Source organism: Chenopodium quinoa, unplaced genomic scaffold (assembly GCF_001683475.1).
Source record: "Chenopodium quinoa cultivar QQ74 unplaced genomic scaffold, ASM168347v1, whole genome shotgun sequence".
NCBI classification, from domain to species: Eukaryota; Viridiplantae; Streptophyta; class Magnoliopsida; order Caryophyllales; family Amaranthaceae; genus Chenopodium; species Chenopodium quinoa.
In genome coordinates this window covers 1,474,948-1,499,178 of record NW_018742345.1, presented here as the reverse complement: position 1 = coordinate 1,499,178, position 24,231 = coordinate 1,474,948, and the positions used below count along the sequence as shown (strand labels likewise).

General features: G+C 37.6%; 1 long non-coding RNA gene across 1 annotated transcript; it reads left to right on the top strand.

Moving 5' to 3' along the window:
• The first annotated feature begins 9,530 nt into the window (after positions 1–9,530).
• Positions 9,531–10,564, top strand: LOC110694067. The gene is made up of 2 exons (XR_002505721.1): positions 9,531–9,900; positions 10,251–10,564. It is a non-coding gene; the product is annotated as an uncharacterized LOC110694067 (long non-coding RNA).
• Positions 10,565–24,231: the final 13,667 nt, after the last annotated feature.

Genomic DNA, 24,231 nt, shown 5'->3' with positions numbered 1-24,231 from the left:
CGGTAAGCTCATCAGCTTCGCCCAAGCATTCAATTCACCAACTAACTCGTTGCGTACTTGTTCCTTAATTGATGCCACCTTGGCATCCAACTCCCCCGGTGAGTTAACACTGGCTCGAGATGTACCCGATTTTGTGTATTCGGGACCATCACCTTATTCCATCCAAGAAATGACCCTCCCGAACCTACTACTCGTCCTGGATGGTATGGCCTTCCCAAAGCCATGGTGAAAGGGTCATTCTCAACACTTGGTTCAAATTTGCCCTCCACCATCTCTTGAGTGTGCTCAAGCTATATCATAAGGAAAAATGAGGTCAGTAAAACAGTTAATGGTTAGATGCAAAAGTGACTTAATTTCAACAATTCATAGGTAACTTACTAGCTTATCCGCCAGTTTTTTGGCTTCCGGACCCTTGATGAACCATTTTCCGGTTTTCTTATCAAACGAATGGAGAGAACAAAAGAAATCACCGGCACGACTCACCAAGGTAGTGATCGTGGAACTAGAGGGTTCCTTCGATGCCACTAGAAGCACTTTAGGGTATAAACCCGAAGCGGCCCACTCAGGTCTCTTTTCAGCAAAAGTCTTAGGACCCATACGATGGACGTATTCCTTCTTTTCTGCATTCGCTTGATTTTGCTCTCGAAGTTCCTACAAAACAAAAAATGTTAGTCTCATTAATACAAAAAGTGTCAAGCTATTATTCAATTGACATCAGATTTACACAAACTTACAATGACTTTCTTTTGACTCTTCATTCTAACGAACTCTTCCCAATCATCTTTTGACACGGTCAGCCATATTTGCCACGGGAGACAGTTATCCTCTTTGGAATTCTTCTTCTTTGTTTGCACCTTCTTCTTATGGATCCACCGATTAGTCAACTTGGTCTTAAAGCCTCTGAATCTTTCCCCTAATAAAGAGACAAACACCCTTTTCTTCTCGGGATCATTAGGAATAGAAAACTGCCTCTGCAAGCACAAATTAAAACCGATTATTGGTTTCTATTTAAAAACAATCATAAGGTTAAGGTATCTTAAATTGTCTAAATGTGCCAAAAACACACTTACCCTTGTATCATCCCAAAATGCTTGAATCAAACCCGGAGGTACTTGCCGCATTACAAGTGTAATGGGGATTTTCCGCGAACATAAGCCAACTTGATTAGCATATTGTCGACGCCATTTGGGCCTGGGTTGGCCTTTGTTGTCATACTCCAAGACCATGGGACCGTCCGGTTTCTTAAAGCTTTTCGTCGGACCCCTTGTTTTTCTTTCAGCCGGTGCCTTTTCCCCCCCTTCACCACCTGTGTTGTTTTCATCTTGTCCTTGGCCTTGACTTTCAGGAGTCGGGTTCTCACCAACCATCTCACATGCTGTATTTTCAATGGCCGGTGCACGTTTAGCTGACATTTCAAAATCGTCAAGCCTACGTTCGAACTCATCTTGAGCCTGATCCTCTGGCTCACCCAAGTCATCCTCCTTATTCACATCATAAGGAGCATCACTATCATCGGAGTCGTCATCCTCGTACTCGTCCTCATACTCATCATCGTCAATGTCCTCTACCAAACGAGGATCATGATCGTCCGCCATGAGATATAAGCACCTGTCAAAGCAATCATAAAACAATATTAGTGTATAGTAAAGTATATGCATGATAGTTATTATGGTTATGTTGAAGCTATTTTAGCCATTTTCACCTACTTATTACGGTGCTATAACCTTGTATATGCATGATAATGAGTACAAAATGCCAATTTCAATCTACATATGGAAAATAGGTTGTTAGAATGAATAAATGTTAGTTCATACACAAAACAAAGGAGTTGGGTTAAGTAGAAGCTATTTATGCCAGTTTCACCTACTTATGGTCCTATAACCTTGTATATGCATGATAATGAGTACACTTAGACAATTTCAAACTACAAATATATCATTTTCTCCTACTTATGCTCCTATATACATGATATATACATGATAACTAAACTATATTTGCAATGAAACCATTACTAACTTTTAATCAAACTACCTCATTATGAAATTCCTTCGTTGTGGTCTGATCGCATATAACCTGCTTCGTTGTCTATGTCATTTAGTACTCCAGGTCTAGGAACAGTGAAAGGTGCTGAATCATCAAACGCATCATATTCTTCCTCATCCTCAACATCTCCAATGCCTAGGATTCTTCTTTTGCCAGCTAGCACTATAGACCATTTTGAATCCATTGAGTCAGTTACGTAGAACACTTGCTTAGCTTGAGATGCAAGGATAAATGGTTCCGCACTATCATTCAAGTGGCCAAGATCTACAAGAGTAAAGTCCTCATGTTTGACGTTTTGCCTAATATTATCAACCCACTTACACTTGAAAAGAGCAACCGTGAAGTCACAATAATCAAGCTCCCATATTTCTTGAATTCGACCATAGTATGACAACTTTGCATCGACAGGTGATTTATCCTTAGAACTTGCAAACTCCCTTGACGATGCCACAAGAGTTACACCACTGTTTTTGGGTGGAGGAAGATTTCAAATCACGAGCCTCGGTCCAAAAAGTGTACCCATTGATGTCATATCCCTCAAATGAACGGACATCATCCCTAGGACCGTACGCAAGCCACCGTACTGTATCGGTCACATTAGTATCATTCAATCCACTCATTACTCGTTCACGAAACCAATCAACAAATTTCTTATTATGCAACTGCATAAGTGCCCTTTCACCTTTGGATGGAAATTCGGCACGCAAACAAGCCATGTGCTCGTCTAAATATGGGTGCACATCTGAAACATGGTGCAACACATAAAGGTGTGCTTGTAAGAACTGATCTCGGTCTGGTGACATTCGTTTTGACCCAATTGTGCCATGACCATCAAGTCTACCTTCATGCCGAGAAGTAGAAAGACCAATAGGTTGAGCAAGGGCTATGTAGTCCGCCACAAAGTTACCTATCTCCTCACCCACTGTCCCTTGCATTATACTTCCTTCAGGGTGAGCTCGGTTCCGTACTTTATCTTGTAATGTACCCATGTGTCTTTCAAAAGGGTAGCACCACCTCATGAACACTGGACCGCACAACTTAATCTCACGCACCAAATGAAGAACCAGATGAACCATTATGTCAAAAAATTAGGGTGGGAAATACATCTCAAATTTGCACAAAGTCACAACCACATCAGCTTGCAAAGCATCTAGTGTACAAGGATCAAGAACTTTGCTACAAATTGTATTGAAAAACGAACAAAGGCTTGTAATCGCTTCCCTCACGTGTTTCGGTAGAATACCACGGATTGCAATCGGTAGGAATACTTGCATCATAATGTGACAATCATGGGATTTCATACTTGTCAGCTTCAATTCTCCATTTAAGGTTACAAATCTTTTTATGTTAGATGAGTACCCTGATGGAACCTTAATGCCGTACAAACATGCACAAAACATACGTTTCTCTACCCTTGACAATGTATAGCAAGCCGGGGGTAAATAATTCTTTTCATCCTTCCCTTTACCCTTAACTTTCTTCTTTGACGCATCTTTGGCCTTTCCCTTTCCCTTGCTCTTCTCCTTCCCTTTTTTCGAAACACTTTCATCTTCTATTCTCGGCTCCTTTCCCTTTTTGACCTTTTCTTGAGGCCACAATTCTGGACGAATCCCCATCTCTTGCAAATCTAACCGTGCACCCTTTCCGTCCTTTGTTTTGCCTGGGATATTCATAAGCGTCCCCAAAAGAGCATCACACACATTCTTCTCTATATGCATCACATCAAGACAATGCCTAACGTCATGTTCTCTCCAGTACGGCAGCTTCCAAAAGATTGATTCTTTCTTAAACAGAGCAGCTGAGACCACAGTTTTTTCTGATTTTCCAAACACCGTTTGTATCCCTTTCACCCGAGCACTAATCTCAGCACCAGTCAATGGTCTAGGCGCAGTATCCTCTTCCACGGTTCCATTGAAAGCCTTTTTCTGCCTACGGTACGGGTGATCACGCCTAAGGAACCTTCGAGTCCGTAGGTACACATCTTTGTGAGAATGAGTCAGGTATACGCTTGATGTGTCATCAATACATATGGGGCATGCTTTTTTCCCTTTGATCTTGTACCCACACAAGTTGCCATATGCAGGGAAGTCATTCATGGTCCACATAAGGGCTGCACGCAATGTGAACATCTCGTTCTGATGAGCATCGAAAACGGAAACCCCTTCGTCCCACATCTTTCTCAAGTCGTCAATAAGCGGCGCAAGGTAAACATCTATGTCGTTTCCAGGTTGCTTAGGACCAGTTATTAGCAATGAAAGCATTACATACTTACGTTTCATGCACAGCCAAGGAGGCAAATTATAAATCACTAAAAGTACCGGCCATGTGCTGTGTTGGGTACTAAGAGTGCCAAATGGATTCATCCCGTCCGTGCACAACCCAAGCTTAAATTTTTGACTTCATTACCAAATTCCTCAAACTTCAAATCAATGTTCTTCCACTGTGGAGAGTCAGCTGGATGCTTCAGCATTCTGTTTTTCTTTCTTCCCTCTACATGTCACCTCAAGTTTTTAGTGTCTTTTGGTATTGAGAACAGACGCTTAAACCTTGGAATAATGGGAAGATACCACAACACCTTAGCAGGAGGTCCCTCCGTGCCAGGATTGCAACTTATGCGCTTGTACCGCGACCGCTTGCATCGTGGACACTCCTGCAGTTTTTCATACTCATTTCGATACAAAATACAGTCATTAGGACATGCATGTATCTTCTTATACTCCAAACCAAAGGGACACATGAGCTTCTTTGCGTAATAATAAGACTTAGGAATTTCATTCCCATCAGGCAACATATCACTTAATGCGGTCAACAAAGAAGTAAAACTGATGTCTGTCCACCCATGCTTCGACTTAATGTTGAAAAGTGTTAGCACGGCCGATAGTTTGGAGTATTTTTTGCACCCGAGATACAAAGGCTTTTTGGAAGCCTCCGATAATAATTCAAACACTTCACCTTCAACACCTTGCAACATCTCATCCACTTGTTCATCCTCTACCTCATCTGCCTGATCTTCATCGGCTCCATCCTCACCATTATCAACGATATACTCATCATTCTCGTATTCCTCGTCCACATGAATCTCAGTGCTTCTAACACGCACATCATTCCGATCAAGATCCCCACTGTACTCTCCACTTTCTCCGTGCCAAATCCACACATGGTAAAATTGCCTAAACCCACGACATAATACATGATCTTTAATGATTTCAACACTATCGACCACATTCACACAATTACAATCAACACAAGGATAATAAAGGCCTTTGCCTCCCAGTTTGCGTTGATAAGCTAAAGCCCTCTCGCAAAACTCTTGAACCCCATTCCAAAATTCCAATGTATCGCGTCTACCATACATCCAACCACGATCCTTCTCCATTTATTAAATTGTCTCTAAACATATATATAGCACCATATAATTATAATGTGTAAGTGCTACATATTTTATGTAAATCAAATTCAAGTACAAAACGTGAATATACCATTCATATAGTGAAAAAATGCATGTTTCCAAAGGGTCCTTATCACTCCAACCTAACCCATCCTTGAATGTCTACTCTCACTAGTGAATGTATGTCAACTTTCCAATTTTAAGGAAAATCCGGCAGCATTTCCCCCTAGTTCTCCAAGTACACGATGTAGATAATTAATTACCCACATATGTACCCAGAGAACATAGTGAGGAAATGGTAAGCCGAGATGTTCCTTAAAATCGAAAAGAAAACATACATTCACCACCTAAGTGAGAGTACACATTCAAGAACAGTCCCAACAGGGGACTATTCAAGAGTTTCTCCTAATGAGAAAGCCTTGAACGGGTATCTAGGCATATGATGATGCAAGTATTCTACATATTGTTGTATTTATTTGCAATTAAACAATACACAAGTTGCAATTTCATGAATAAACTTTTATTAAATGGATAAATAGAAAGAAATATAGCTAAGTAAAGTTTATAAGTCATACCAATATAGCAATGCAACTACCCACTTGAGCTCAATATGTAGTCCTCAAGCTAATTAAACTCGTGCTTCAATTCACATATGAATCTATATATTACAAAAACAAAAATTAGCAACGTCATTAATTATCTAATTAATATATTCACAATTCTCTCATGTATTCACAATTCTCTAATTTATTCACAACTAATTAGGTGGCAATATCACTATTTATTTCTCTAATTTATGCACAATTCTCTAAATTATTCACAAATCTCTAACGTAATCACAATTCTCTAATTTATTCACAATTTTCTAATTTATTCACAACTAATTAGTAGCAAGGTCACTAATTCTTTAATATATTCACAATTACCCATTAAAACAACCTAAAATTACACATTAAAACATACAAAAACTCAACTATTTAAGTAACATTCTTACTAATCTCTATTATATTCATAATTACTCATTAAATCAACCTCAAAATAACCCATTAAAACTTATAAATTTTTCAACTAAGGAACAAGGTAATGCAAAATTACTCTAATCTATAATATGTATTCAAAATTACTCTAAACATACAAAATTACTCTAATGTATAATATGTATTCAAAATTTCTAAATAAACAACCAATGCAAAAATAAAAAAAAAAAATTATATATATACCTTAGGCGGTGGTGGAGGTAGCAGCGGTGGTGCGACTAGTGGAGGTAGCGCGGAGGTGGAGGCGGTGCGCGCTGGTGGAGGGAACAACGCGGAAGTGGAGGCGGTGCACTGCTGCTCAATTCGAACAATGCTGGTGGCTGGAGGGCGGTGAAATACAGAGAAGGGCAGGGAAGGGAAAAGACAAGGGCAGGGGAGAATTAAGGTGCTGGTTTTCGAACAATGCTGGTTTTCGACAATTCGTACAGTGCTGGTGGTGTTTCAACTCGTACAACGGCGGTGTTTCAATTCGAGAATTAAGGGCAGGGGGAGAATGTTGGTGGCTGGAGGAAGGATTGAAGGCGGCCGGTTTTCGAAACCCCTGGTGGCCGCCGGTGAAGGTGACGGTTGTGGTGGAGGGAGAGAGAGGAAGGATTGAAGGCCGCCGTTTTTCGAAACCCAGCTCTAATGAAACAGTAAGGAATGAAGAAGGAATGAAAGAGAAATAGAAAGAGAGGAAGGAGAAGAAGGTAGTCCGCGTTTTTTTTTTTAAATTGGGTCCGGTTCAATTGGCATCGGTTCAAACCGGTGCCTTTTAAATTTTAGGCACCGGTTCAGGTCAAACCGGTGCCTTTTCTCTTCTTCTAAAATCCCGCCCATTTCTGGACCGGTTTTGGGCACCGGTTTAGCCTGAACCGATGCTATATGGGGGGTGCCTAATGCTTTTTTTTCTACTAGTGATTCTTCCGAAGAAAATTCTGAAAGAGATTGAGGCTAGGTTCAGGTGCTTTCTTTGGACTGGATCCTCTGCCCCTGCTAAGAAGTCTTTGGTTGCTTGGAATAATGTCTGTCTTCCTAAAGTTTGTGGTGGCTGGAACTTGCTTTCTCTTCCTGAGTGGAATAAAGCAGCTGTCACTAAGTTACTTTGGGATATTGCTCACAAGGCTGATAATCTTTGGGTTAAGTGGGTCCATATCTACTATTTCAAGCATAAATATTGTTGGACCACCCCTACCCCTTCTAGATGCTCTTGGTTCTTGAAGAAGATTTTGAGTTGTAGAGATGTTGTGAATGATCAAGGGGGATGGGATGGTTTCGTACAGGGAAACAAGTTGAAAATCAAGAAGCTTTATGCTGCTATTAGGCCTCAAGTGCCTAAAGTTCCTTGGAAGAGAGTTACTTGCAATAACTTAGCAACTCCCAAAAGTGTTTTTATCTTGTGGCTAGCTTTGTGGAATAGGCTTGTCACTAAGGATAGGTTGCTTCAATGGCACATCTCTTGTGATCCAAGGTGTTTCTTATGTCTGAATGGCAATGAAAGTGTTCAACATTTATTTTTTGATTGTGAATTCTCTAGGAAGGTTTGGAGCAAGTTGTTGGGTATCTTACATGTTCCCAAGCTTGTTCAGCAGTTTAGTGATGAGGTCGATTGGATGAAGAAAATCTGCAGAAGTTCCAGATTGAAGAATAAAGTGATCCAGGTGGCCTTCACTGAAATAGTTTATGGTATTTGGATCCAAAGGAATGTAGTTCTTTTTACTGGTTTCTGCAAATCTGTTGATGCCCTAGTTAGGGATATTGTCTTTCATTCAGTTTGTAGAATCCCGGCGGGAAGCAAATATTTGATTGTTTAGGAGCTTGTCTCTGGCTCCTAGTGTTTGCGTTCTGGATTCTTTTTCTTGGGGTTTTTGGATTATCTGTCTTGTTTTGGTTGCTCGTTTCGCTCTTTATTTGATGATGGGTTTTGATGGTGCTTTTATTTTCTTGAAGTTGAGATTCCCGTTGCATCTATTATTGTTTTGCTGTTCTTTTTCTGCGACTGTATCTCTCTGCTGTCTGTTGGTTGCTGCTGTCTGCTTTGCTGTCCCTGCACTGCTGGTGTTGTGCTCTGCTGTTTGTGCTGCTGTGCACTGTTGTCTACTTGATGTTGCTGCTGCGCTGCTGTTTGTGCTACTGCACTGCTGTCTGTTGCTGCTGTTTGTTGCTGCTGCACTGCTGTTTGTTGTTGTTTGTTGCTGCTGCACTGATGTTTTGTTGCTGCTGCACTGATGTTTTGTTGCTGCTGCACTGTTGTTTGTTGCTGCTGCACTGCTGTTTGTACTACTGTGCACTACTGTTTGTGCTTGCTGCTGGTCTGTGCTCTGCTGTCTGCTGTCCGTTGCTCTGTGCCTTGCTGTCTGCTGATGGTGCAAGCTTTGTTGCTTTTGTTGTTGCTTGTTTTTTTTTGTTGGTTTCCTGGTCAGTTTGCAGGCATGTCTGCTTCTGATTGTTGTTTTTGGTGTTTTTTTTGGGTGTATGGCTTTGTTGTTTATTGCTGGTTTCGTTGTCTGGTCCTGGTTTCTGGAACCCTTCCTAGAAGGTGGCTGGAAATCTGAGTCCAGTTGTTCTAGGCCCTTCCTAGAACCCTTCCTAGAAGGCGGCTAGGTCTGGATCTAGAACTGGTTTTGGGGTTGGCCTGTTGTTTTCAAGTCTTGTGGTGTTCTGGTGGTAGTTATAACTTAGCTTTTGTAAGTTGTAACTTTCTCTCTTTGGTAATAAAATCTTATTTTTTTTAAAAAAAAAAAAAAAAAAATAGTGCGGTCCCACTAGTAGAAAAAATGCTATTTACAACGCCCTATTAGTAACTAACGTAAGTTAGGCTACTTACTAAGTCACTAATAGTAAACATCTAAGATAATGCCAGTTACTAATAATATGACATTAGTAACCGACATACACTAGTTGCAAAATGGTAATTGGCAACGAGTTATTGGCACCGGTTCTTAAGAACCGGTGGGGAAAAAAAGGGGGAAAATGGATGAGGTTTTAAGAGTAGAGTATTGCCACCGGTTCAAACCGAACCGATGGGGAAAATGTTTATCCCACCGGTTTTAAACTGGTGGCAAAAGGTAAAAAAAAAAAAAAAAATTGGTTCATCAGGGTCAAAACATAAAACCCTAACTTCTCTCTCTCCGCCTCCATTTCATTTCCTCTAATCTCCCTCTTTCTCCTCTCCTTTCTCTCTCCTCTCTCCTCTCATCTCCTCTCCCTTCTTCGCTCTCCTATCTCTTTCTTTTCGTTGATCTTCTTTCATCTCCTCTCCCTTCTTCGATCTCCTCTCTCTGTCTTCGATCTTCACCACCACAAATTCGACCACCGTCGCAAAGCCCACCACCACCACATCATCACTGCCGCAAAGCCACTTCCGCAAAACCGCCACCACCACCACAAAGTTCGACCACCGCCGCAAAGCCCACCGATATCAACAACAATTTCTGGGTATAATTATTCGAGGTTAGGGTTTAATTTATGGGTTTAATTCAATTTTAATCGATTTTGTTGGATTTAATTTTGGGTTTGATTTTAAATTTAAATCGATTATTGGATTTTAATTAGAGTTTTTCTCGATTTTTCGGGGTATAATTATCCGAATTTAATCGGTTTTGTATTTAATTTGAATTTTTTCGTGTTTTCTTGGTTTAATTTTGGGTTTAATTAATCGATTTTTCTGGGTACATGCATTTGTTTTTTTTTTTTTTTTTTTAATTTTGAGCTTTTCAGGTTTTTTTTTAATTTTTTAGGGGATTTGGTGTTTTTTTTCAATTTTTTTTTATAATTTTGAGTTTCTGGCTTTTTTTTTTCAGTTTGTGAGTATCTTCGTCGAATTCGGGGTCGGAGGAGCAAAATTGTTGGGCGATACTGCTTCTACTATTCAGCAACTGATTCTGCTTCTTCGTTAATCTAATTTTTTTTTTTTTTTTTGTTGGCAAGTGTAAAAGTACAGATTATCAATTTCAATTTTATTATATATTAATGTATTATTATTGGAGATATTATTATTGTTGGCAAAAATGTATACATATAACATTGTGGTGATTATATATGAATTTCAATTATACTTGTAGCATTTGGTGTGTAATTAATTATTGATTATAAATTTCTATTATATTTGGTGTTGTATGAGTTTCCTGCTAATTTTTAAGACAAAAAAGACCAATTTTTTTTTTGGACATTTTTGGCACCAGTTAACCGGAAAAGGAGGATATCATATTTTTTTGGGCATTTTTGGCACCGGTTAATTGGTGCCTTCATGCACTAATTGAGACCCCCCACACTGGCACCGGTTCAAAACCGGTGGCATTGAGTGGTTTTGAACCGGTGCCGATTTCGTTTTTTCACGTAGTGATAGTAAATGCGAGTTACTAATACGTTGTTTGACATTTATGATGTTATATTAGTAACCAGCTAAATAAATGCATGTTACAAATACAAAGTCAAATAAACATTGACTAAACATATTGTAAGTGGCATATAAACGCCAGTTACAAATATTAAGGTAAAAATAAAAACTTTAACCAAATACTAGTAATTGGCTTCCAAATGCAAGTTACTACTACTTCTTATAACAAATTTAGCTTTTATTAATTTAATTTTTTGAGGAAACTTTTTTTATTGAATAACTCCGTAACAAACTTGCTCCATACTTGAATTTTTTTTACAATTTTTTTATTCTTCCATCTGCTTTCGCTCCATACTTGCGTGATTCCAGTTTCCTTGCTTTCGCTCCATACTCGCGCGACCTAGATTTTCGTTTCTCCTACCTAGCTTCTCCGCCAAGGTGCGTATCTTCTCCTACATAATTTATTTATGTAATTAGAATTGCTTTAGCGCGCCTAAAGGTGCGTATCAATCAAACTAGGTTCTTATAATTATCAATTGAAGAATAGCTTGAAATTCAATAGAAGTGGTCCAATCCAATTTTAAAGGTGTGTACCTTCGAATTATGGTTCTTTTAATAATCCCTTTGCTGATTAATTTTATAAGAACCCTAAAATTTGAATTAATTTTGTTGTTGTCGGTTACTTTTTTTTTATTTCAAATCAAATTGAATAATTTAAAACCTAATTAAAAACCAAGAAAATTGGGTTGTATGAATAATTTCAATTGATGAATTAAAAAGTTGTGTTCTTTGTGTGTTTGAACTCATGGTTAGAAATTATGAAACCAACAATGGGTGGATTTTTAGCTGTTGTTGTGCGTTCTTCTGTCCATGGGTCTGTCAAGTTTGTTAGCGGAAGAAGAGACCTTTGTTCTTGTGTTACCTCTAACATTAAAACAAAGGTACACAATGTGACTTTCAATAAAAAAAGTTACAACTGTAGCTATGTGTGATTGTCTATTGTTAATCATGAATAACCTTTGGGCAAACCTCCGTGACAATGTAAATTCACTTTTTCCAAATTATTTAGCACATTGCATGAGCTTATGTATCATGTTTCTTTTGTGTGGCAGTACAACCTTCCTCATTGGACCAGCTAAGAAATTAAGAAAGATGTTTGATCCTGTTCGTTTATATGAAACTGCAGTCTACTTGGGATGTGTAGTATTGGCACTAATCTGTGCTATTTTTGTAAGTTTTCTTTTTATTAATTTGGAATGCAATTGTTTTTGTGGGTTCATTATAGGGTGATCAGTTGATCACTATCTGCAACATTTTTAGATTTTTTTTGAATGTTATTGTTACTGTTATTGTCTTAAGGTTTAAAAGTAAAGACTTGGAGTAAATGTATAGAAAATACAACTAATCGTTTTTTTTTTCTTTAACTGGAATTTTAGTGATTTCCTTTAAAATTCATTAAGCATACTTCCTTGGCTACCTTAAGTGATATTTTTTTTTAAGATGATGACACTATAGTTGTTGATGATATTTGTTCTTGATGACCCTCTGACTTCTTGTTTTCTCTTTGATAGTTAGCTAAGATTTTCTTTTCTTATGAACTTTGAAGAGTTTGAATTATAGTCATTGAAGTTTGCTATGTAATTAAAATTTTCATGGCATGTAGATTGTAGTGTCTTTTTCTTCCTTTTATAAAACTTTTTTTCGTGGCATTTTTACTTTGGTGTGCTTACCCTTTATTGTTCCTGTAAAATAGGTCATTAAAGTGTTTTTTTCCCCTAGCTTTTTTATCTTTCTAAAGGAAGTTGAAGCCTTTGTTATGGTATGATATTGGCAATTTCATTTTCTTTTTGCCTTTTGCAGATCCACATCAAGATTTTAACTATGTTAGCTATGATATGTGCGATATATGTGCTTTCATTTGGTGTATATAAAAAATCAATCTTGAGCATGTGAATGTGATATATGCTTTGATGTATAAGAGATATCGATCTTACATTCTTTTCGCATTTTTTTGTTCTGATTTATTAAACAAATCTGTCTTACATTATTTTTGTACCTGATGTGGAAACATTGTTTTTGCATTTTTTTATTCTTATTTATAAGAAGGTCTATCTTACATTGTTGTTGCAGTAAATGTGGAACAAAAGTATTTATTTGTTGTAGTCAATGTGGAACAAAAGTATTTAGTTGATGACCGTTTTTTGTAAGTTATATGCCACGTGTCAGTCGTTAATTGGTCAATTATTTTTTAAATCATTAAAAACAAAAAAAATTTTAAAAAATAAAACAGAAAAAAACACCACCAGCCACCTCCCCCAGTCCCCGCACCACCCCAGCCACCTCCCCTACTCCCCGGCAACTTCCCCCCTCCCCAACCAGCCCCACCATCTGGGTCGTCGGATTCCGGCGATCTCCCCCCACCCCCCCACCCCTTGCCGCAACCTCCCCAACCACCAAAACCCCCTACGATCTAAATTCTAACCACCACACCAAACACCCTATTCGACCCTCCCAAACCAGCCTGACCCCTCCCCACCGCCCGCCGACCACAAACCGACAACCCCTGACCCGTTTCCACCCCTCCTCACCCTAAACCCGACCCCGATTTTCTAATACCCCTGACTCGTTTTTGGGGTTGTGGGTTCGATTTCGGGGTTCTGGGTTATGGGTTTGAGTTTGGGGTTGTGGGTTTTTGTAATACCCCGTATTTTTATACGTATTTTATTTAAAATATGTATTTTATAAGGGTATTTAAATAATTTTAATATTTTAATTATGGTGTTTTAATTATTTATCCTATGTAAGTTTGGAAATATTTTTACTAAAGGAAAGTTTGTTTAATTATTTATTTTATAAAAGTTGGGGTTTTATTTTAGGAAATTAAGATTTTAACAAGTTTTAGTAGTAGGGAAGGGATTAGGAAAAACTAAAGGAGGAAAGTTTAGGGTAAAAGGGTGACAGAGAAGGGGTATAAATATCCTTCTTATGAGGCAGTTCAACTTTGCCCAGAGTGGAGAAAACCCAAGGTAAACTTCTCTCCCTTTTCTTCGTATTTTTCTTCTTTCTTTTTCTTTTTCTTTCTCCTTCCCCTTCCCCTTTTTGTTTTCGCACTACCACCACCGGCAACCACCACCACCGGTGGGCCGCCGACCACCAGCCACCCAGCCGGCAGCAGCGGCGACCACAAGTGCTAGCAGCAGCCGGCAGTGGCGCCGACCTGCTGTCGGTAGTCGTGGGTTTCGAAAAAAAAAATTATTTAAAAATCAAATCTTTCTTCCTCAAATTTAATCTATGCTTTAATATAATTGTAAATTATGAGTTTTGGGATTTAATTTTGATGTTTGATTATTATAATTATGTTAATTAATTTTCAGATTTGGTTTTTAATTAAAAAGCCCTAATTTTTGAAACCCTAGGTTCTTGATTTATGAGTTATTGAAGGATTATGATGTATATTGGGGTAGACCTTTGTTTTAAGTGTTTTAAGGCTTAATTACAACAAGTTTTAATTAAAATAAAGGGCTGGAATTTTATGTAGAACACTTAATATTGTGTTTCTTGAAGAAATTTTAATTACCCATTAATTGGGACTTAATTATGGTGTTTTAAATATAATTTCAGCTTACTTTAATTAAATTATGAGGGGTTTTAAAATAGTACATATTGCTGGAAATTTGTTTAGAGTTGATTTTAATACTCTATTATGATTTTAATATGTAGGAGACTTTGAAGTAAGCAATTTCTACTAGTCGTGGCAATTTTAAAATCGTACTCAAGGTACGTTCGCGTACTTAGCATATTTTTGGTGATGTAATATCATGCTAGGCTTGATTTAATTAATCCTAAATAGTATCATGCTAAGATTTATGATTGAAAATTGTGGATTTTTTATATTGGTGATTAAATTAGAAAGCATGATTTATTTGAGATGGATTAATAGTTGGAAAATTAATGTTTGGCATGTTGTGTTTGAACCACACTTTTATTTATGGCATGTTAGAATGCATGATTAATTAAATTACATGCTTAGTTATGTTTGGAATATTGAAAAGGAATTTTATTATGGTTCAAATAATTTTTATTGATGCTTTAAGCATGAGGAAGGAGCTATATATGTGTCTGAGTACACAAGGAATAAATTTTATGTTGGTTCCTTTGTGCACTTAAGATGTTTTTAACACCGAGGGATAGGATTTTTGGCGCTTTATGCGTTTAAGGTGTCTTTGACACTAAGGTAGAATTAAAAAGGGTTCAACATTAAATAATATGTGATCACTAATTATTCAAGAATTAAATTGGTATGTTTGGTTGATTGAAAATATTGTTGATTGATTTATTATGCTTTGAGAGTCATCACCAAGTCCAATAACATGTAAATAACGTAAAGTGAAAGAGATTACGCGCCAAAACTTTTGGAACGTATATACCTTGAGTATGAACAATGGGGAGAGTTATGGGGTTTTATATTTAACCATAACCTCTAATGGAGTACATGACGCTGTACATTCCTTTTTATTTATTATCATGCTCAGGAATTCCACCACCTTTGAGTGGTTTTGTCGCTGGCACGGTTAGCTCCCGTGTCAGTTAACCTTAATTTATTAGGGGGAGGTATAATTGAAAACCCGTTCGATGCGTAATCAACGCTAATGAATTATTTAGTGTCTAGTTGAAGTGTCTTGTTGATTGTTGTGTGCGCTTGTAAACAGGTGCATTGAGGTAAGTGTGTGCTCATAGGTGAAAGCATGTTAGTGTGTTTAATTACGCTTACGTACTCAGCTTTGCTAATTGTGTGTGTTTGGCCATGCCTTTATCTTGGCCCTATGATGACCCATTTTTAATGGAGAGTAGTGGGGACAAGTAGAGATTAACTTTTCAGGTATTGAAGCATATTCATGACGGGGCATGAGTGAAGAGTGAATCATGCTAGTTTCCAATAGTTTACGATGTGTTTTATGCTTTGTTTATTTATGATACTTTTCTTGTGGACTAACGCGAAGGCTTTGTTTTGGAACGGTTTTGAGTAAGGGTCTTTAATGGTTCCAAGTTGTAGTTTGATTTTATTTGACTTTGTTTGTTTGGTTTTAAACTTTACTTTCGTTTGGTTGACTTTTGAGTTGACTTGTTTAAACGGTTTTTGATTTAAAGTATTTCGTTGTGTATCTTTGATAGTTGCCTTAGCCGTTTTTCACGGTGGCGGTAATGTCTTAGATATTCCTAAATCGTATTTTAAAAAGTAAAGTGGGTATTTAAAAGAAAGGAATTTCTAGGGTGTTACAAAGTGGTATATGGGAGCTTTGGTTGAGAATTTAAATTACCACTAACCCGGAAACGTTTTTCTTACTATGATTTAAACTTGGCCAAGTGTTAATTTAATTATGCAATGTTATTTGTTCCGATTTTATTTCTTTTTTTTTAGGGGCCGAATTTTTTTTTATTTATTTTATTTTGGTCCGATTTTTTTTTAAGGGGGACACTCGAACATTTTTTGTTTTTTTTAGAGTGTCAAAATTTTTTTTAGTAGGGCCGAAATTTTTGGCCCTCTTCCCATTAATTTCGAATTTTTTTTAGGAGGGTAAAAATATTTTTTTTGTTTGTTAAGTTTTGCAGGGAGCAAGGATTATGTGTTAAAAGCTTTTATTAACATGTTGGTGAGCTTGGGTAGGAAAAGAAAGGGCATATAGGCTAGAATTTAATTTCTTCCCTGTGTGTATAATTTTATTTTGAGTGTTCAAGCATGTTGTTTGACTAGATGTTTGTTGATGAAAGCATGCAATATGTGTTTTATTCTATGTGATCCTTCAAAATTGTATGATTGAACACCGAACTTAATTTCCTACAAGACTGTATTAGGGAAATTCTCAAGGGTGCTCTTCAATTTTTTATTTTTCTCAATGGTGAACAACAACAATTTTAATTATCTTTGGTACTCTTGTATTACCCTTATCAATTCAATGGTAACATTACTAATTAATTTAATAATTTATTTAACCATGGTTAGTTTTTTATAATTTTTTGAATAATTTAATTATTTTAAAATAATATTTTTTTTTAAAAAATCCCAACAGCCCAGTCTCCTGCCAGCCCCAACCACCTGCCCCCCTGGCGTTGGTCGTGCCAGACCACCCTCCTTGAGCAATGTCTTACGAGACAGAGTTTATGACACCCCTGATCGTATTTCGGCTATGATTGTCCATTGTCTTCCAGAGGAGCCTCCTTACATTGCTGTCAAACAGAGATTTTCTGATTTTTACCTTCCAGGAGACATTCCAAATTACCATAAATACAAAGACTATTATGGCCAGTGGTATCCAGTTTATGTTTTCTTGACTAAATATCTCGTAAGAGTGGAAAAAGCTCATTGTCAGCACTCAAATCTTCCCTACCCTAACTACTACTACGATAATCCAGTAGGGAACAATCCTCCTCCTAATTAACAACTGGGAAATTCTTCTTCTTCGTCAGGGCGTAGTCAGGCAGAAAATGGAGAACAACAAGAGGGAGATAGTTCGCTTATGGAGATTTCTAATCCTAATCCACCTCCAACTCCAATAATAATAGACATATCATTGGATGAGGAGGAAGAAGGGGAGTTTGTACAAGTAGAACCCGAACCTGAGTCACCTGAATCAATGGAGGAGTCAAATGATTATGATTTCGATCTTTCAAGCTACAAACAATCCACTGACAAAAGGGACAATGTTCGAAAGGATTAGATTTTATAACTTTCCTCGTCATGAATTCACAGTCTTTATTTTAGTTATTATTATTATTTTAGTTTTAAATTAATAAGTGGCATGACCACACAAGTTTCTAGAAAACAATTTTTATTTTAGTAATTTCAGTCTATTTTAATTAATAAGACCTCATTTATTTCCTTGTCGATTTTTTTTTATATATATTACTAATAAATAAATTCATTTATTTTCCAAATCTCCCATTTCACATCACTATTCCAATAGCCAAAATTCTAAGCAACTTAATTCCAATGAATATTTCTAAGCTATGTGCATCTATGGGAATTATTATTTTTTTTTTATCTATGTGATGCTCTATTAAATGTACGGTTGGTTAGCAATCAATAATTGATTGACAAAGCTACAAATTTAGGGAATTCTTAGCTTTCGCTATCTCAATTTATTAGCTTCAAATTTTACTGTGAATGTTTAAAGAGTGCTAGGTAATATATGGGTGTATGTCTTGAGAACTAACCATAGCCATTTCTAATATAGACCCTTGTCCTTAATTCAGGAGAAGCAAAATGGCAGGGGGAAGAGGTTTTGGTAATGGTGGAAACTACTTGAATGAAGTAGTGAGACAATTGGCAATAGTTGCCCAACAATTGGCAAGAAACTCAACTGGTAATGGGGATGCTCAGGGGGAGCTCTTTAAGAAGGTGGCACAAAGTAAGCCACCAACGTATCAAGGACTACCATTAGAGCGCTACCTGGGTTCAATTGGACTAAATTCCAAGAGAAAGTGAGAGACAAGTTTTATCCTAGCATTTTCAGAAGCTGAGGAATTCTCAAACCTTAAGATGGAAAGGATGTCAGTTACGGAATACTACACCAAGTTTATTGAGTTGTCCCGTTTTGCTGAAGAGTCTATCGCTACGGAGAAAGCAAAAGCTAGGAAGTTTGAGAGTGGTTTAACTACTGATTTGCAGTTAAAGCTGTGTGGGCAAGTATTTAAGACCCTGGATGAAGTATATAGAAGGGTCGCACACCTTTATGCATTGGAGGAGAAGAAGAAGAAGGAGTTAGCTGAAATAGAAGGAATAGAGAAGAGGAAGGAAGTGGGGTAGGTTTCTAGAAACTAGCAGGGAAACCAGAATGGTTTTAAGAAGCAGAATTACCACCATAACAATAACTTTCACAACAATAATAACTTCCAGGGTAATAACCGTCAGGGAAACCGTAACAACAATGGAGGGGCTAGAAACAATAACCAGGGGAATAAAAAGAATGGGAGGATTTATTTTTGCAAGAGGTGTTGAAATAACCACCCTGGAAAGGATTGCGAGGGAAATTTGGTCGCTTGTCGTGTTTGTAATAAACTTAGGCATAGGGAGTATGAGTGTTTCTCCAAGAATAACAATAAAACAACAATAATTCAGAAGGAAACCAGAGGAATTTCCAGGGAAACAACAACTTTACTGGGAATAAGGGAGTGCAACAGAATGGGGCGAAGAACAGTAACACCACCAGTGGGAATAGCCAACAAGGGTGGAACTGCAGGGAAACTGAATGTTCTTAGTAGGCATGAGGCGGATGCCACGAAAGATGTTATCACTGGTACTTTTTCTATTAACTCTATTCCTGTTAAAGTATTGTGTGATTCAGGTGCAACTTTTTCTTTTGTTTCTAAGGGTATTGTTTCAAAACTTAAAGACTATTTAAAGACAGTAGAAGTAGTAGATTTACCCATAACCATTCCGACAGGTGGGGTAGTGAAATGTACCAAAACCTTTAGAAATGTGCCTTTAGAAATAAAAGGAAAGATATTCCCGTCTGACCTTATTGAGTTTGGGTTGAGTGACTTTGATCTTATTCTGGGAATGGACTGGTTAAGTATAATGCTGAGATTAGTTGTAGATCACAGATTGTGAAGATGGTCACAAGCGGAAATGAATCAGTGACTTACTGGATGAATGGTAAAACCAAGTGCCCAAGGTTAATATCAGTGCTAAAATTAGCAAAATACATGAAGAAAGGACATCCAGTATATTTCTTTAGTGTTAGGAATATGGACCCTGAACAAGTGAGAAATCCAGAAAATATAGAAGTAGTCAATGAATTCCTGGATGTATTTCCAGAGGAGATTCCTGGAATGCCACCTAAGAGGGCAATCGACTTTACCATAGATTTAGTTCCCGGAACAACCCCAATATCCAAGCCACCATATCAAATGGCACCTGTAGAAATGAGTGAATTAAAGGAGCAATTGCAAGATTTATGAGAAAAGGAATGCAATAGACCAAGTGCTTCTCCTTGGGGAGCGCCAGTTCTATTCGTGAAAAAGAAGGATGGAAGTATGAGGTTGTGTATTGACTACAGGGAACTAAATAAAGTAACCATAAAGAATAAGTATCCCTTACCAAGAATCGATGATTTGTTTGACCAACTAAAGGGTGCCACAGTGTTTTCAAAGATCGACTTGAGATCTGGGTATCACCAATTGAGGATTGCCGACGAGGACATTCCTAAAACCGCATTTAGGACAAGATATGGACACTACGAGTTTACAGTTATGCCTTTTGGATTGACAAATGCTCCAGCAATCTTTATGGATTTGATGAATAGGGTGTTTCATCAATTTATGGATAAGTTTGTAGTAGTGTTCATAGATGATATATTGGTGTACTCAAAGAGCAAGGAAGAGCACGCTGAACACCTAAGGGCAATTCTGCAAACACTAAGAGAAAACCACCTTTATGCAAAATTCTCTAAGTGTGAGTTTTGGTTTGAAAAGGTAGCCTTCTTGGGACATTTCGTATCCAAGGACAGAGTAGAGGTAGACCCAGCCAAAATAGAAGCTGTTAAGAGTTGGCCTACACCCAAGACAGTATCTGATGTGCGAAGTTTCTTAGGTTTAGCAGGGTATTATAGGTGTTCTGTCAAGGATTTTTCCATGGTTGCTAAACCTATGACCACCTTGATGAAGAAGGACAAGAATTTTGAGTGGGACGATAAGTGTGAAGACGCGTTCCAACTCTTGAAACACAAACTAATTACAGCACCAGTGCTTACACTTCCGGATTATAGTGGACTGTATGATGTGTATAGCGATGCATCAAAGAATGGTTTAGGGTGCGTGCTTATGCAAAATGGGAAGGTGATTGCATATGCATCGAGGCAGTTAAAGACCCACGAAGTAAACTATCTAACCCATGATTTGGAATTAGCTGCAATCATTTTTGCACTAAAAATTTGGCGCCATTATTTGAATGGAGTGAAATGTAGAATTTACATAGACCATAAAATCTTAAAGTACATTTTCACCCAAAAGGACTTGAACTCTCGTCAAAGGAGATGGTTAGAGTATACGACGGATTATGATTTAGGCATACAATACCACGAAGGGAAAGCGAATGTGGTTGCGGATGCTCTAAGTCGTAAAACTAGTCATGGAATAAACTCGTTAGTAGTAGCTAATGAGTTATGTAGGGAAATGATGAAATTGAATTTAGAGGTTGTAGAATGGGGAGTACCAGCGGGTATTCTTGCGAGTCTAAGCATCCAACCAACAATATTCGACGAGATTCGAGCCAACCAAGAGGGAGATGTAAAGTTGGATAGGATTCGCGAGAAAATTAAGCAGGGAAAAACTACAGACTTCAAGATTCACGAAGATGGGGGTTTGAGGTACAAAGATCGATGGTGCGTACCACAGAAATGTGACGAAGTGAAGAGAAAGTTGATGGAAGAAGGCCACAATACACCTTACTCAATACACCCGGGAGGAGACAAGCTATATAAGGATTTGAAGAAGATGTTTTGGTGGCCTAGAATGAAAAATGAGGTTGCTGAGTTTGTGGCAAAGTGTTTAACATGTCAAAAGGTGAAGATAGAGCACAAGAGGCCTCAAGGGACGGTGCAATCATTAGAAATTCTAGGATGGAAGTGGGATTGCATTTCAATGGATTTTGTGACTTGCCTTCCTAAGTTAAAGAGTGGAAATGATACCATTTGGGTAGTGGTGGATAGACTTATAAAATCAGCAGTGTTTATACCAATGAAAGAAACTTGGAAGATGGAGCAACTTGCGAAAGCTTACATCAAACATGTTGTGAGGTTACATGGGGTTTCAAAGGATACTGTATCTGACAGAGATTCCAGGTTTCTCTCAAAATTCTGGAAAAGTGTACCAGAAAATTTTGGTACAACACTTAAGATGAGTACGACATTTCACCTTACCACAGATGGGCAAACTGAGAGAACCATTCAAACCTTGGAGGACATGTTGAGAACTTGTATAATAGACTTCCAGGGAGGATGGGAAGATTGCTTGGATTTAATTGAATTTTCCTATAATAATAGTTACCATGCGAGCATAAGAATGACACTATTTGAGGCTTTGTATGGGAGGAAATGTCGTACTCCAATTTGTTGGAATGACATTAGTGAAACTATCATCCTAGGGCCTTAAATGATTGAAGATACAGTTAAGCAAGTAAGGGAAATTCAAGCTAAAATTCAAGCAGCTCAAGATTGCCAAAAGAGCTATGCAGACTTAAAGTAAAGGGAAGAAGAGTTTGAAATTGGTGATAAAGTGTTGTTAAAGGTGTCACCAATGAAAGGAGTGATGAGATTTGGAAAGAAAGGAAAGCTCAGTCCAAAATACATTGGTCCATATGAAATACTACAAAGAATAGGCAAAGTAGCTTAGATGTTAGCCTTACCTATGGAGCTTAGTAAAGTACATGATGTATTTCATGTGTCCCAATTGAGAAGGTACATTCCTGATAAATCCCATGTGCTACAACCCGAAACCATTGAGTTAGATCAAAGCTTAACTTATGAGGAGAGACATGTCAAGATTCTTACTGTTATTTACTGTTCCCATTGTTATTTACTGTCAAGAATCTTGACATGTCTCTCCTCATAAGTTAAGCTTTGATCTAACTCAATGGTTTCGGGTTGTAGCACATGGGATTTATCAGGAATGTACCTTCTCAATTGGGACACATGAAATACATCATGTACTTTACTAAGCTCCATAGGTAAGGCTAACATCTAAGCTACTTTGCCTATTCTTTGTAGTATTTCATATGGACCAATGTATTTTGGACTGAGCTTTCCTTTCTTTCCAAATCTCATCACTCCTTTCATTGGTGACACCTTTAACAACACTTTATCACCAATTTCAAACTCTTCTTCCCTTTACTTTAAGTCTGCATAGCTCTTTTGGCAATCTTGAGCTGCTTGAATTTCCCTTACTTGCTTAACTGTATCTTCAATCATTTAAGGCCCTAGGATGATAGTTTCACTAATGTCATTCCAACAAATTGGAGTACGACATTTCCTCCCATACAAAGCCTCAAATAGTGTCATTCCTATGCTCGCATGGTAACTATTATTATAGGAAAATTCAATTAAATCCAAGCAATCTTCCCATCCTCCCTGGAAGTCTATTATACAAGTTCTCAACATGTCCTCCAAGGTTTGAACCACACGTTTATTTATGGCATGTTAGAATGCATGATTAATTAAATTACATGCTTAGTTTTGTTTGGAATATTGAAAAGCAATTTTATTATGGTTCAAATAATTTTTATTAATGTTTAAGCATGAGGAAGGAGCTATATATGTGTCTTTGTACACAAGGAATAAATTGTATGTTGGTGCCTTTGTGCAGTTAAGGTGTTTTTAACACCGAGGGATAGGATTTTTGGCGCTTTATGCGTTTAAGGTGTCTTTGACACTGAGGTAGAATTAAAAAGGGTTCAACATTAAATAATATGTAGTCACTAATTAATCAAGAATTAAATTGGTATGTTTGGTTAATTGAATAAATATTGTTGATTGATTTATTATGCTTTGAGAGTTATCACCAAGTCCAATAACATGTAAATAACGTAAAGTGAAAGAGATTACGCGCCAAAACTCTTGGAACGTATATACCTTGAGTATGAACAATGGGGAGAGTTATGGGGTTTTATATTTAACCATAACCTCTAATGGAGTACATGACGCTGTACATTCCTTTTTATTTATTATCATGCTCGGGAATTCCGCCACCTTTGAGTGGTTTTGTCGCTGACACGGTTAGCTCCCGTGTCAGTTAACCTTAATTTATTTGGGGGAGGCATAATTAGAAACCCGTTCGATGCGTAATCAACGCTAAATGAATTATTTAGTGTGTAGTTGAAGTGTCTTGTTGATTGTTGTGTGCGCTTGTAAACAGGTGCATTGAGGTAACGTTACGGGCAGGCAATTAACAGAGGTTTCTATTGTATGGGGTTGCTTTATCCAATAAACGTTGGTTACATTTCTTTATGTTATTTGTACCAGTAACCGGTTTATGGATAAGTGCTCTTGGAGTAGTCGGTCTGGCTTTGAACCTACGTGCCTATGACTTCGTTTCCCAGGTTACGCATCGCTAAATGAATTATTTAGTGTCTAGTTGAAGTGTCTTGTTGATTGTTGTGTGCGCTTGTAAACAGGTGCATTGAGGTAAGTGTGTGTTCATAGGTGAAAGCATGTTAGTGTGTTTAATTACGCTTACGTACTCAGCTTTGCTAATTGTGTGTGTTTGTGTGTTTGGCCATGTCTTTATCTTGGCCCTATGATGACCCATTTTTAATGGAGAGTAGTGGGGACAAGTAGAAATTAACTTTTCAGGTATTGAAGCATATTCATGACGGGGCATGAGTGAAGAGTGTATCATGCTAGTTTCCAATAGTTTACGATGTGTTTTATGCTTTGTTTATTTATGATACTTTT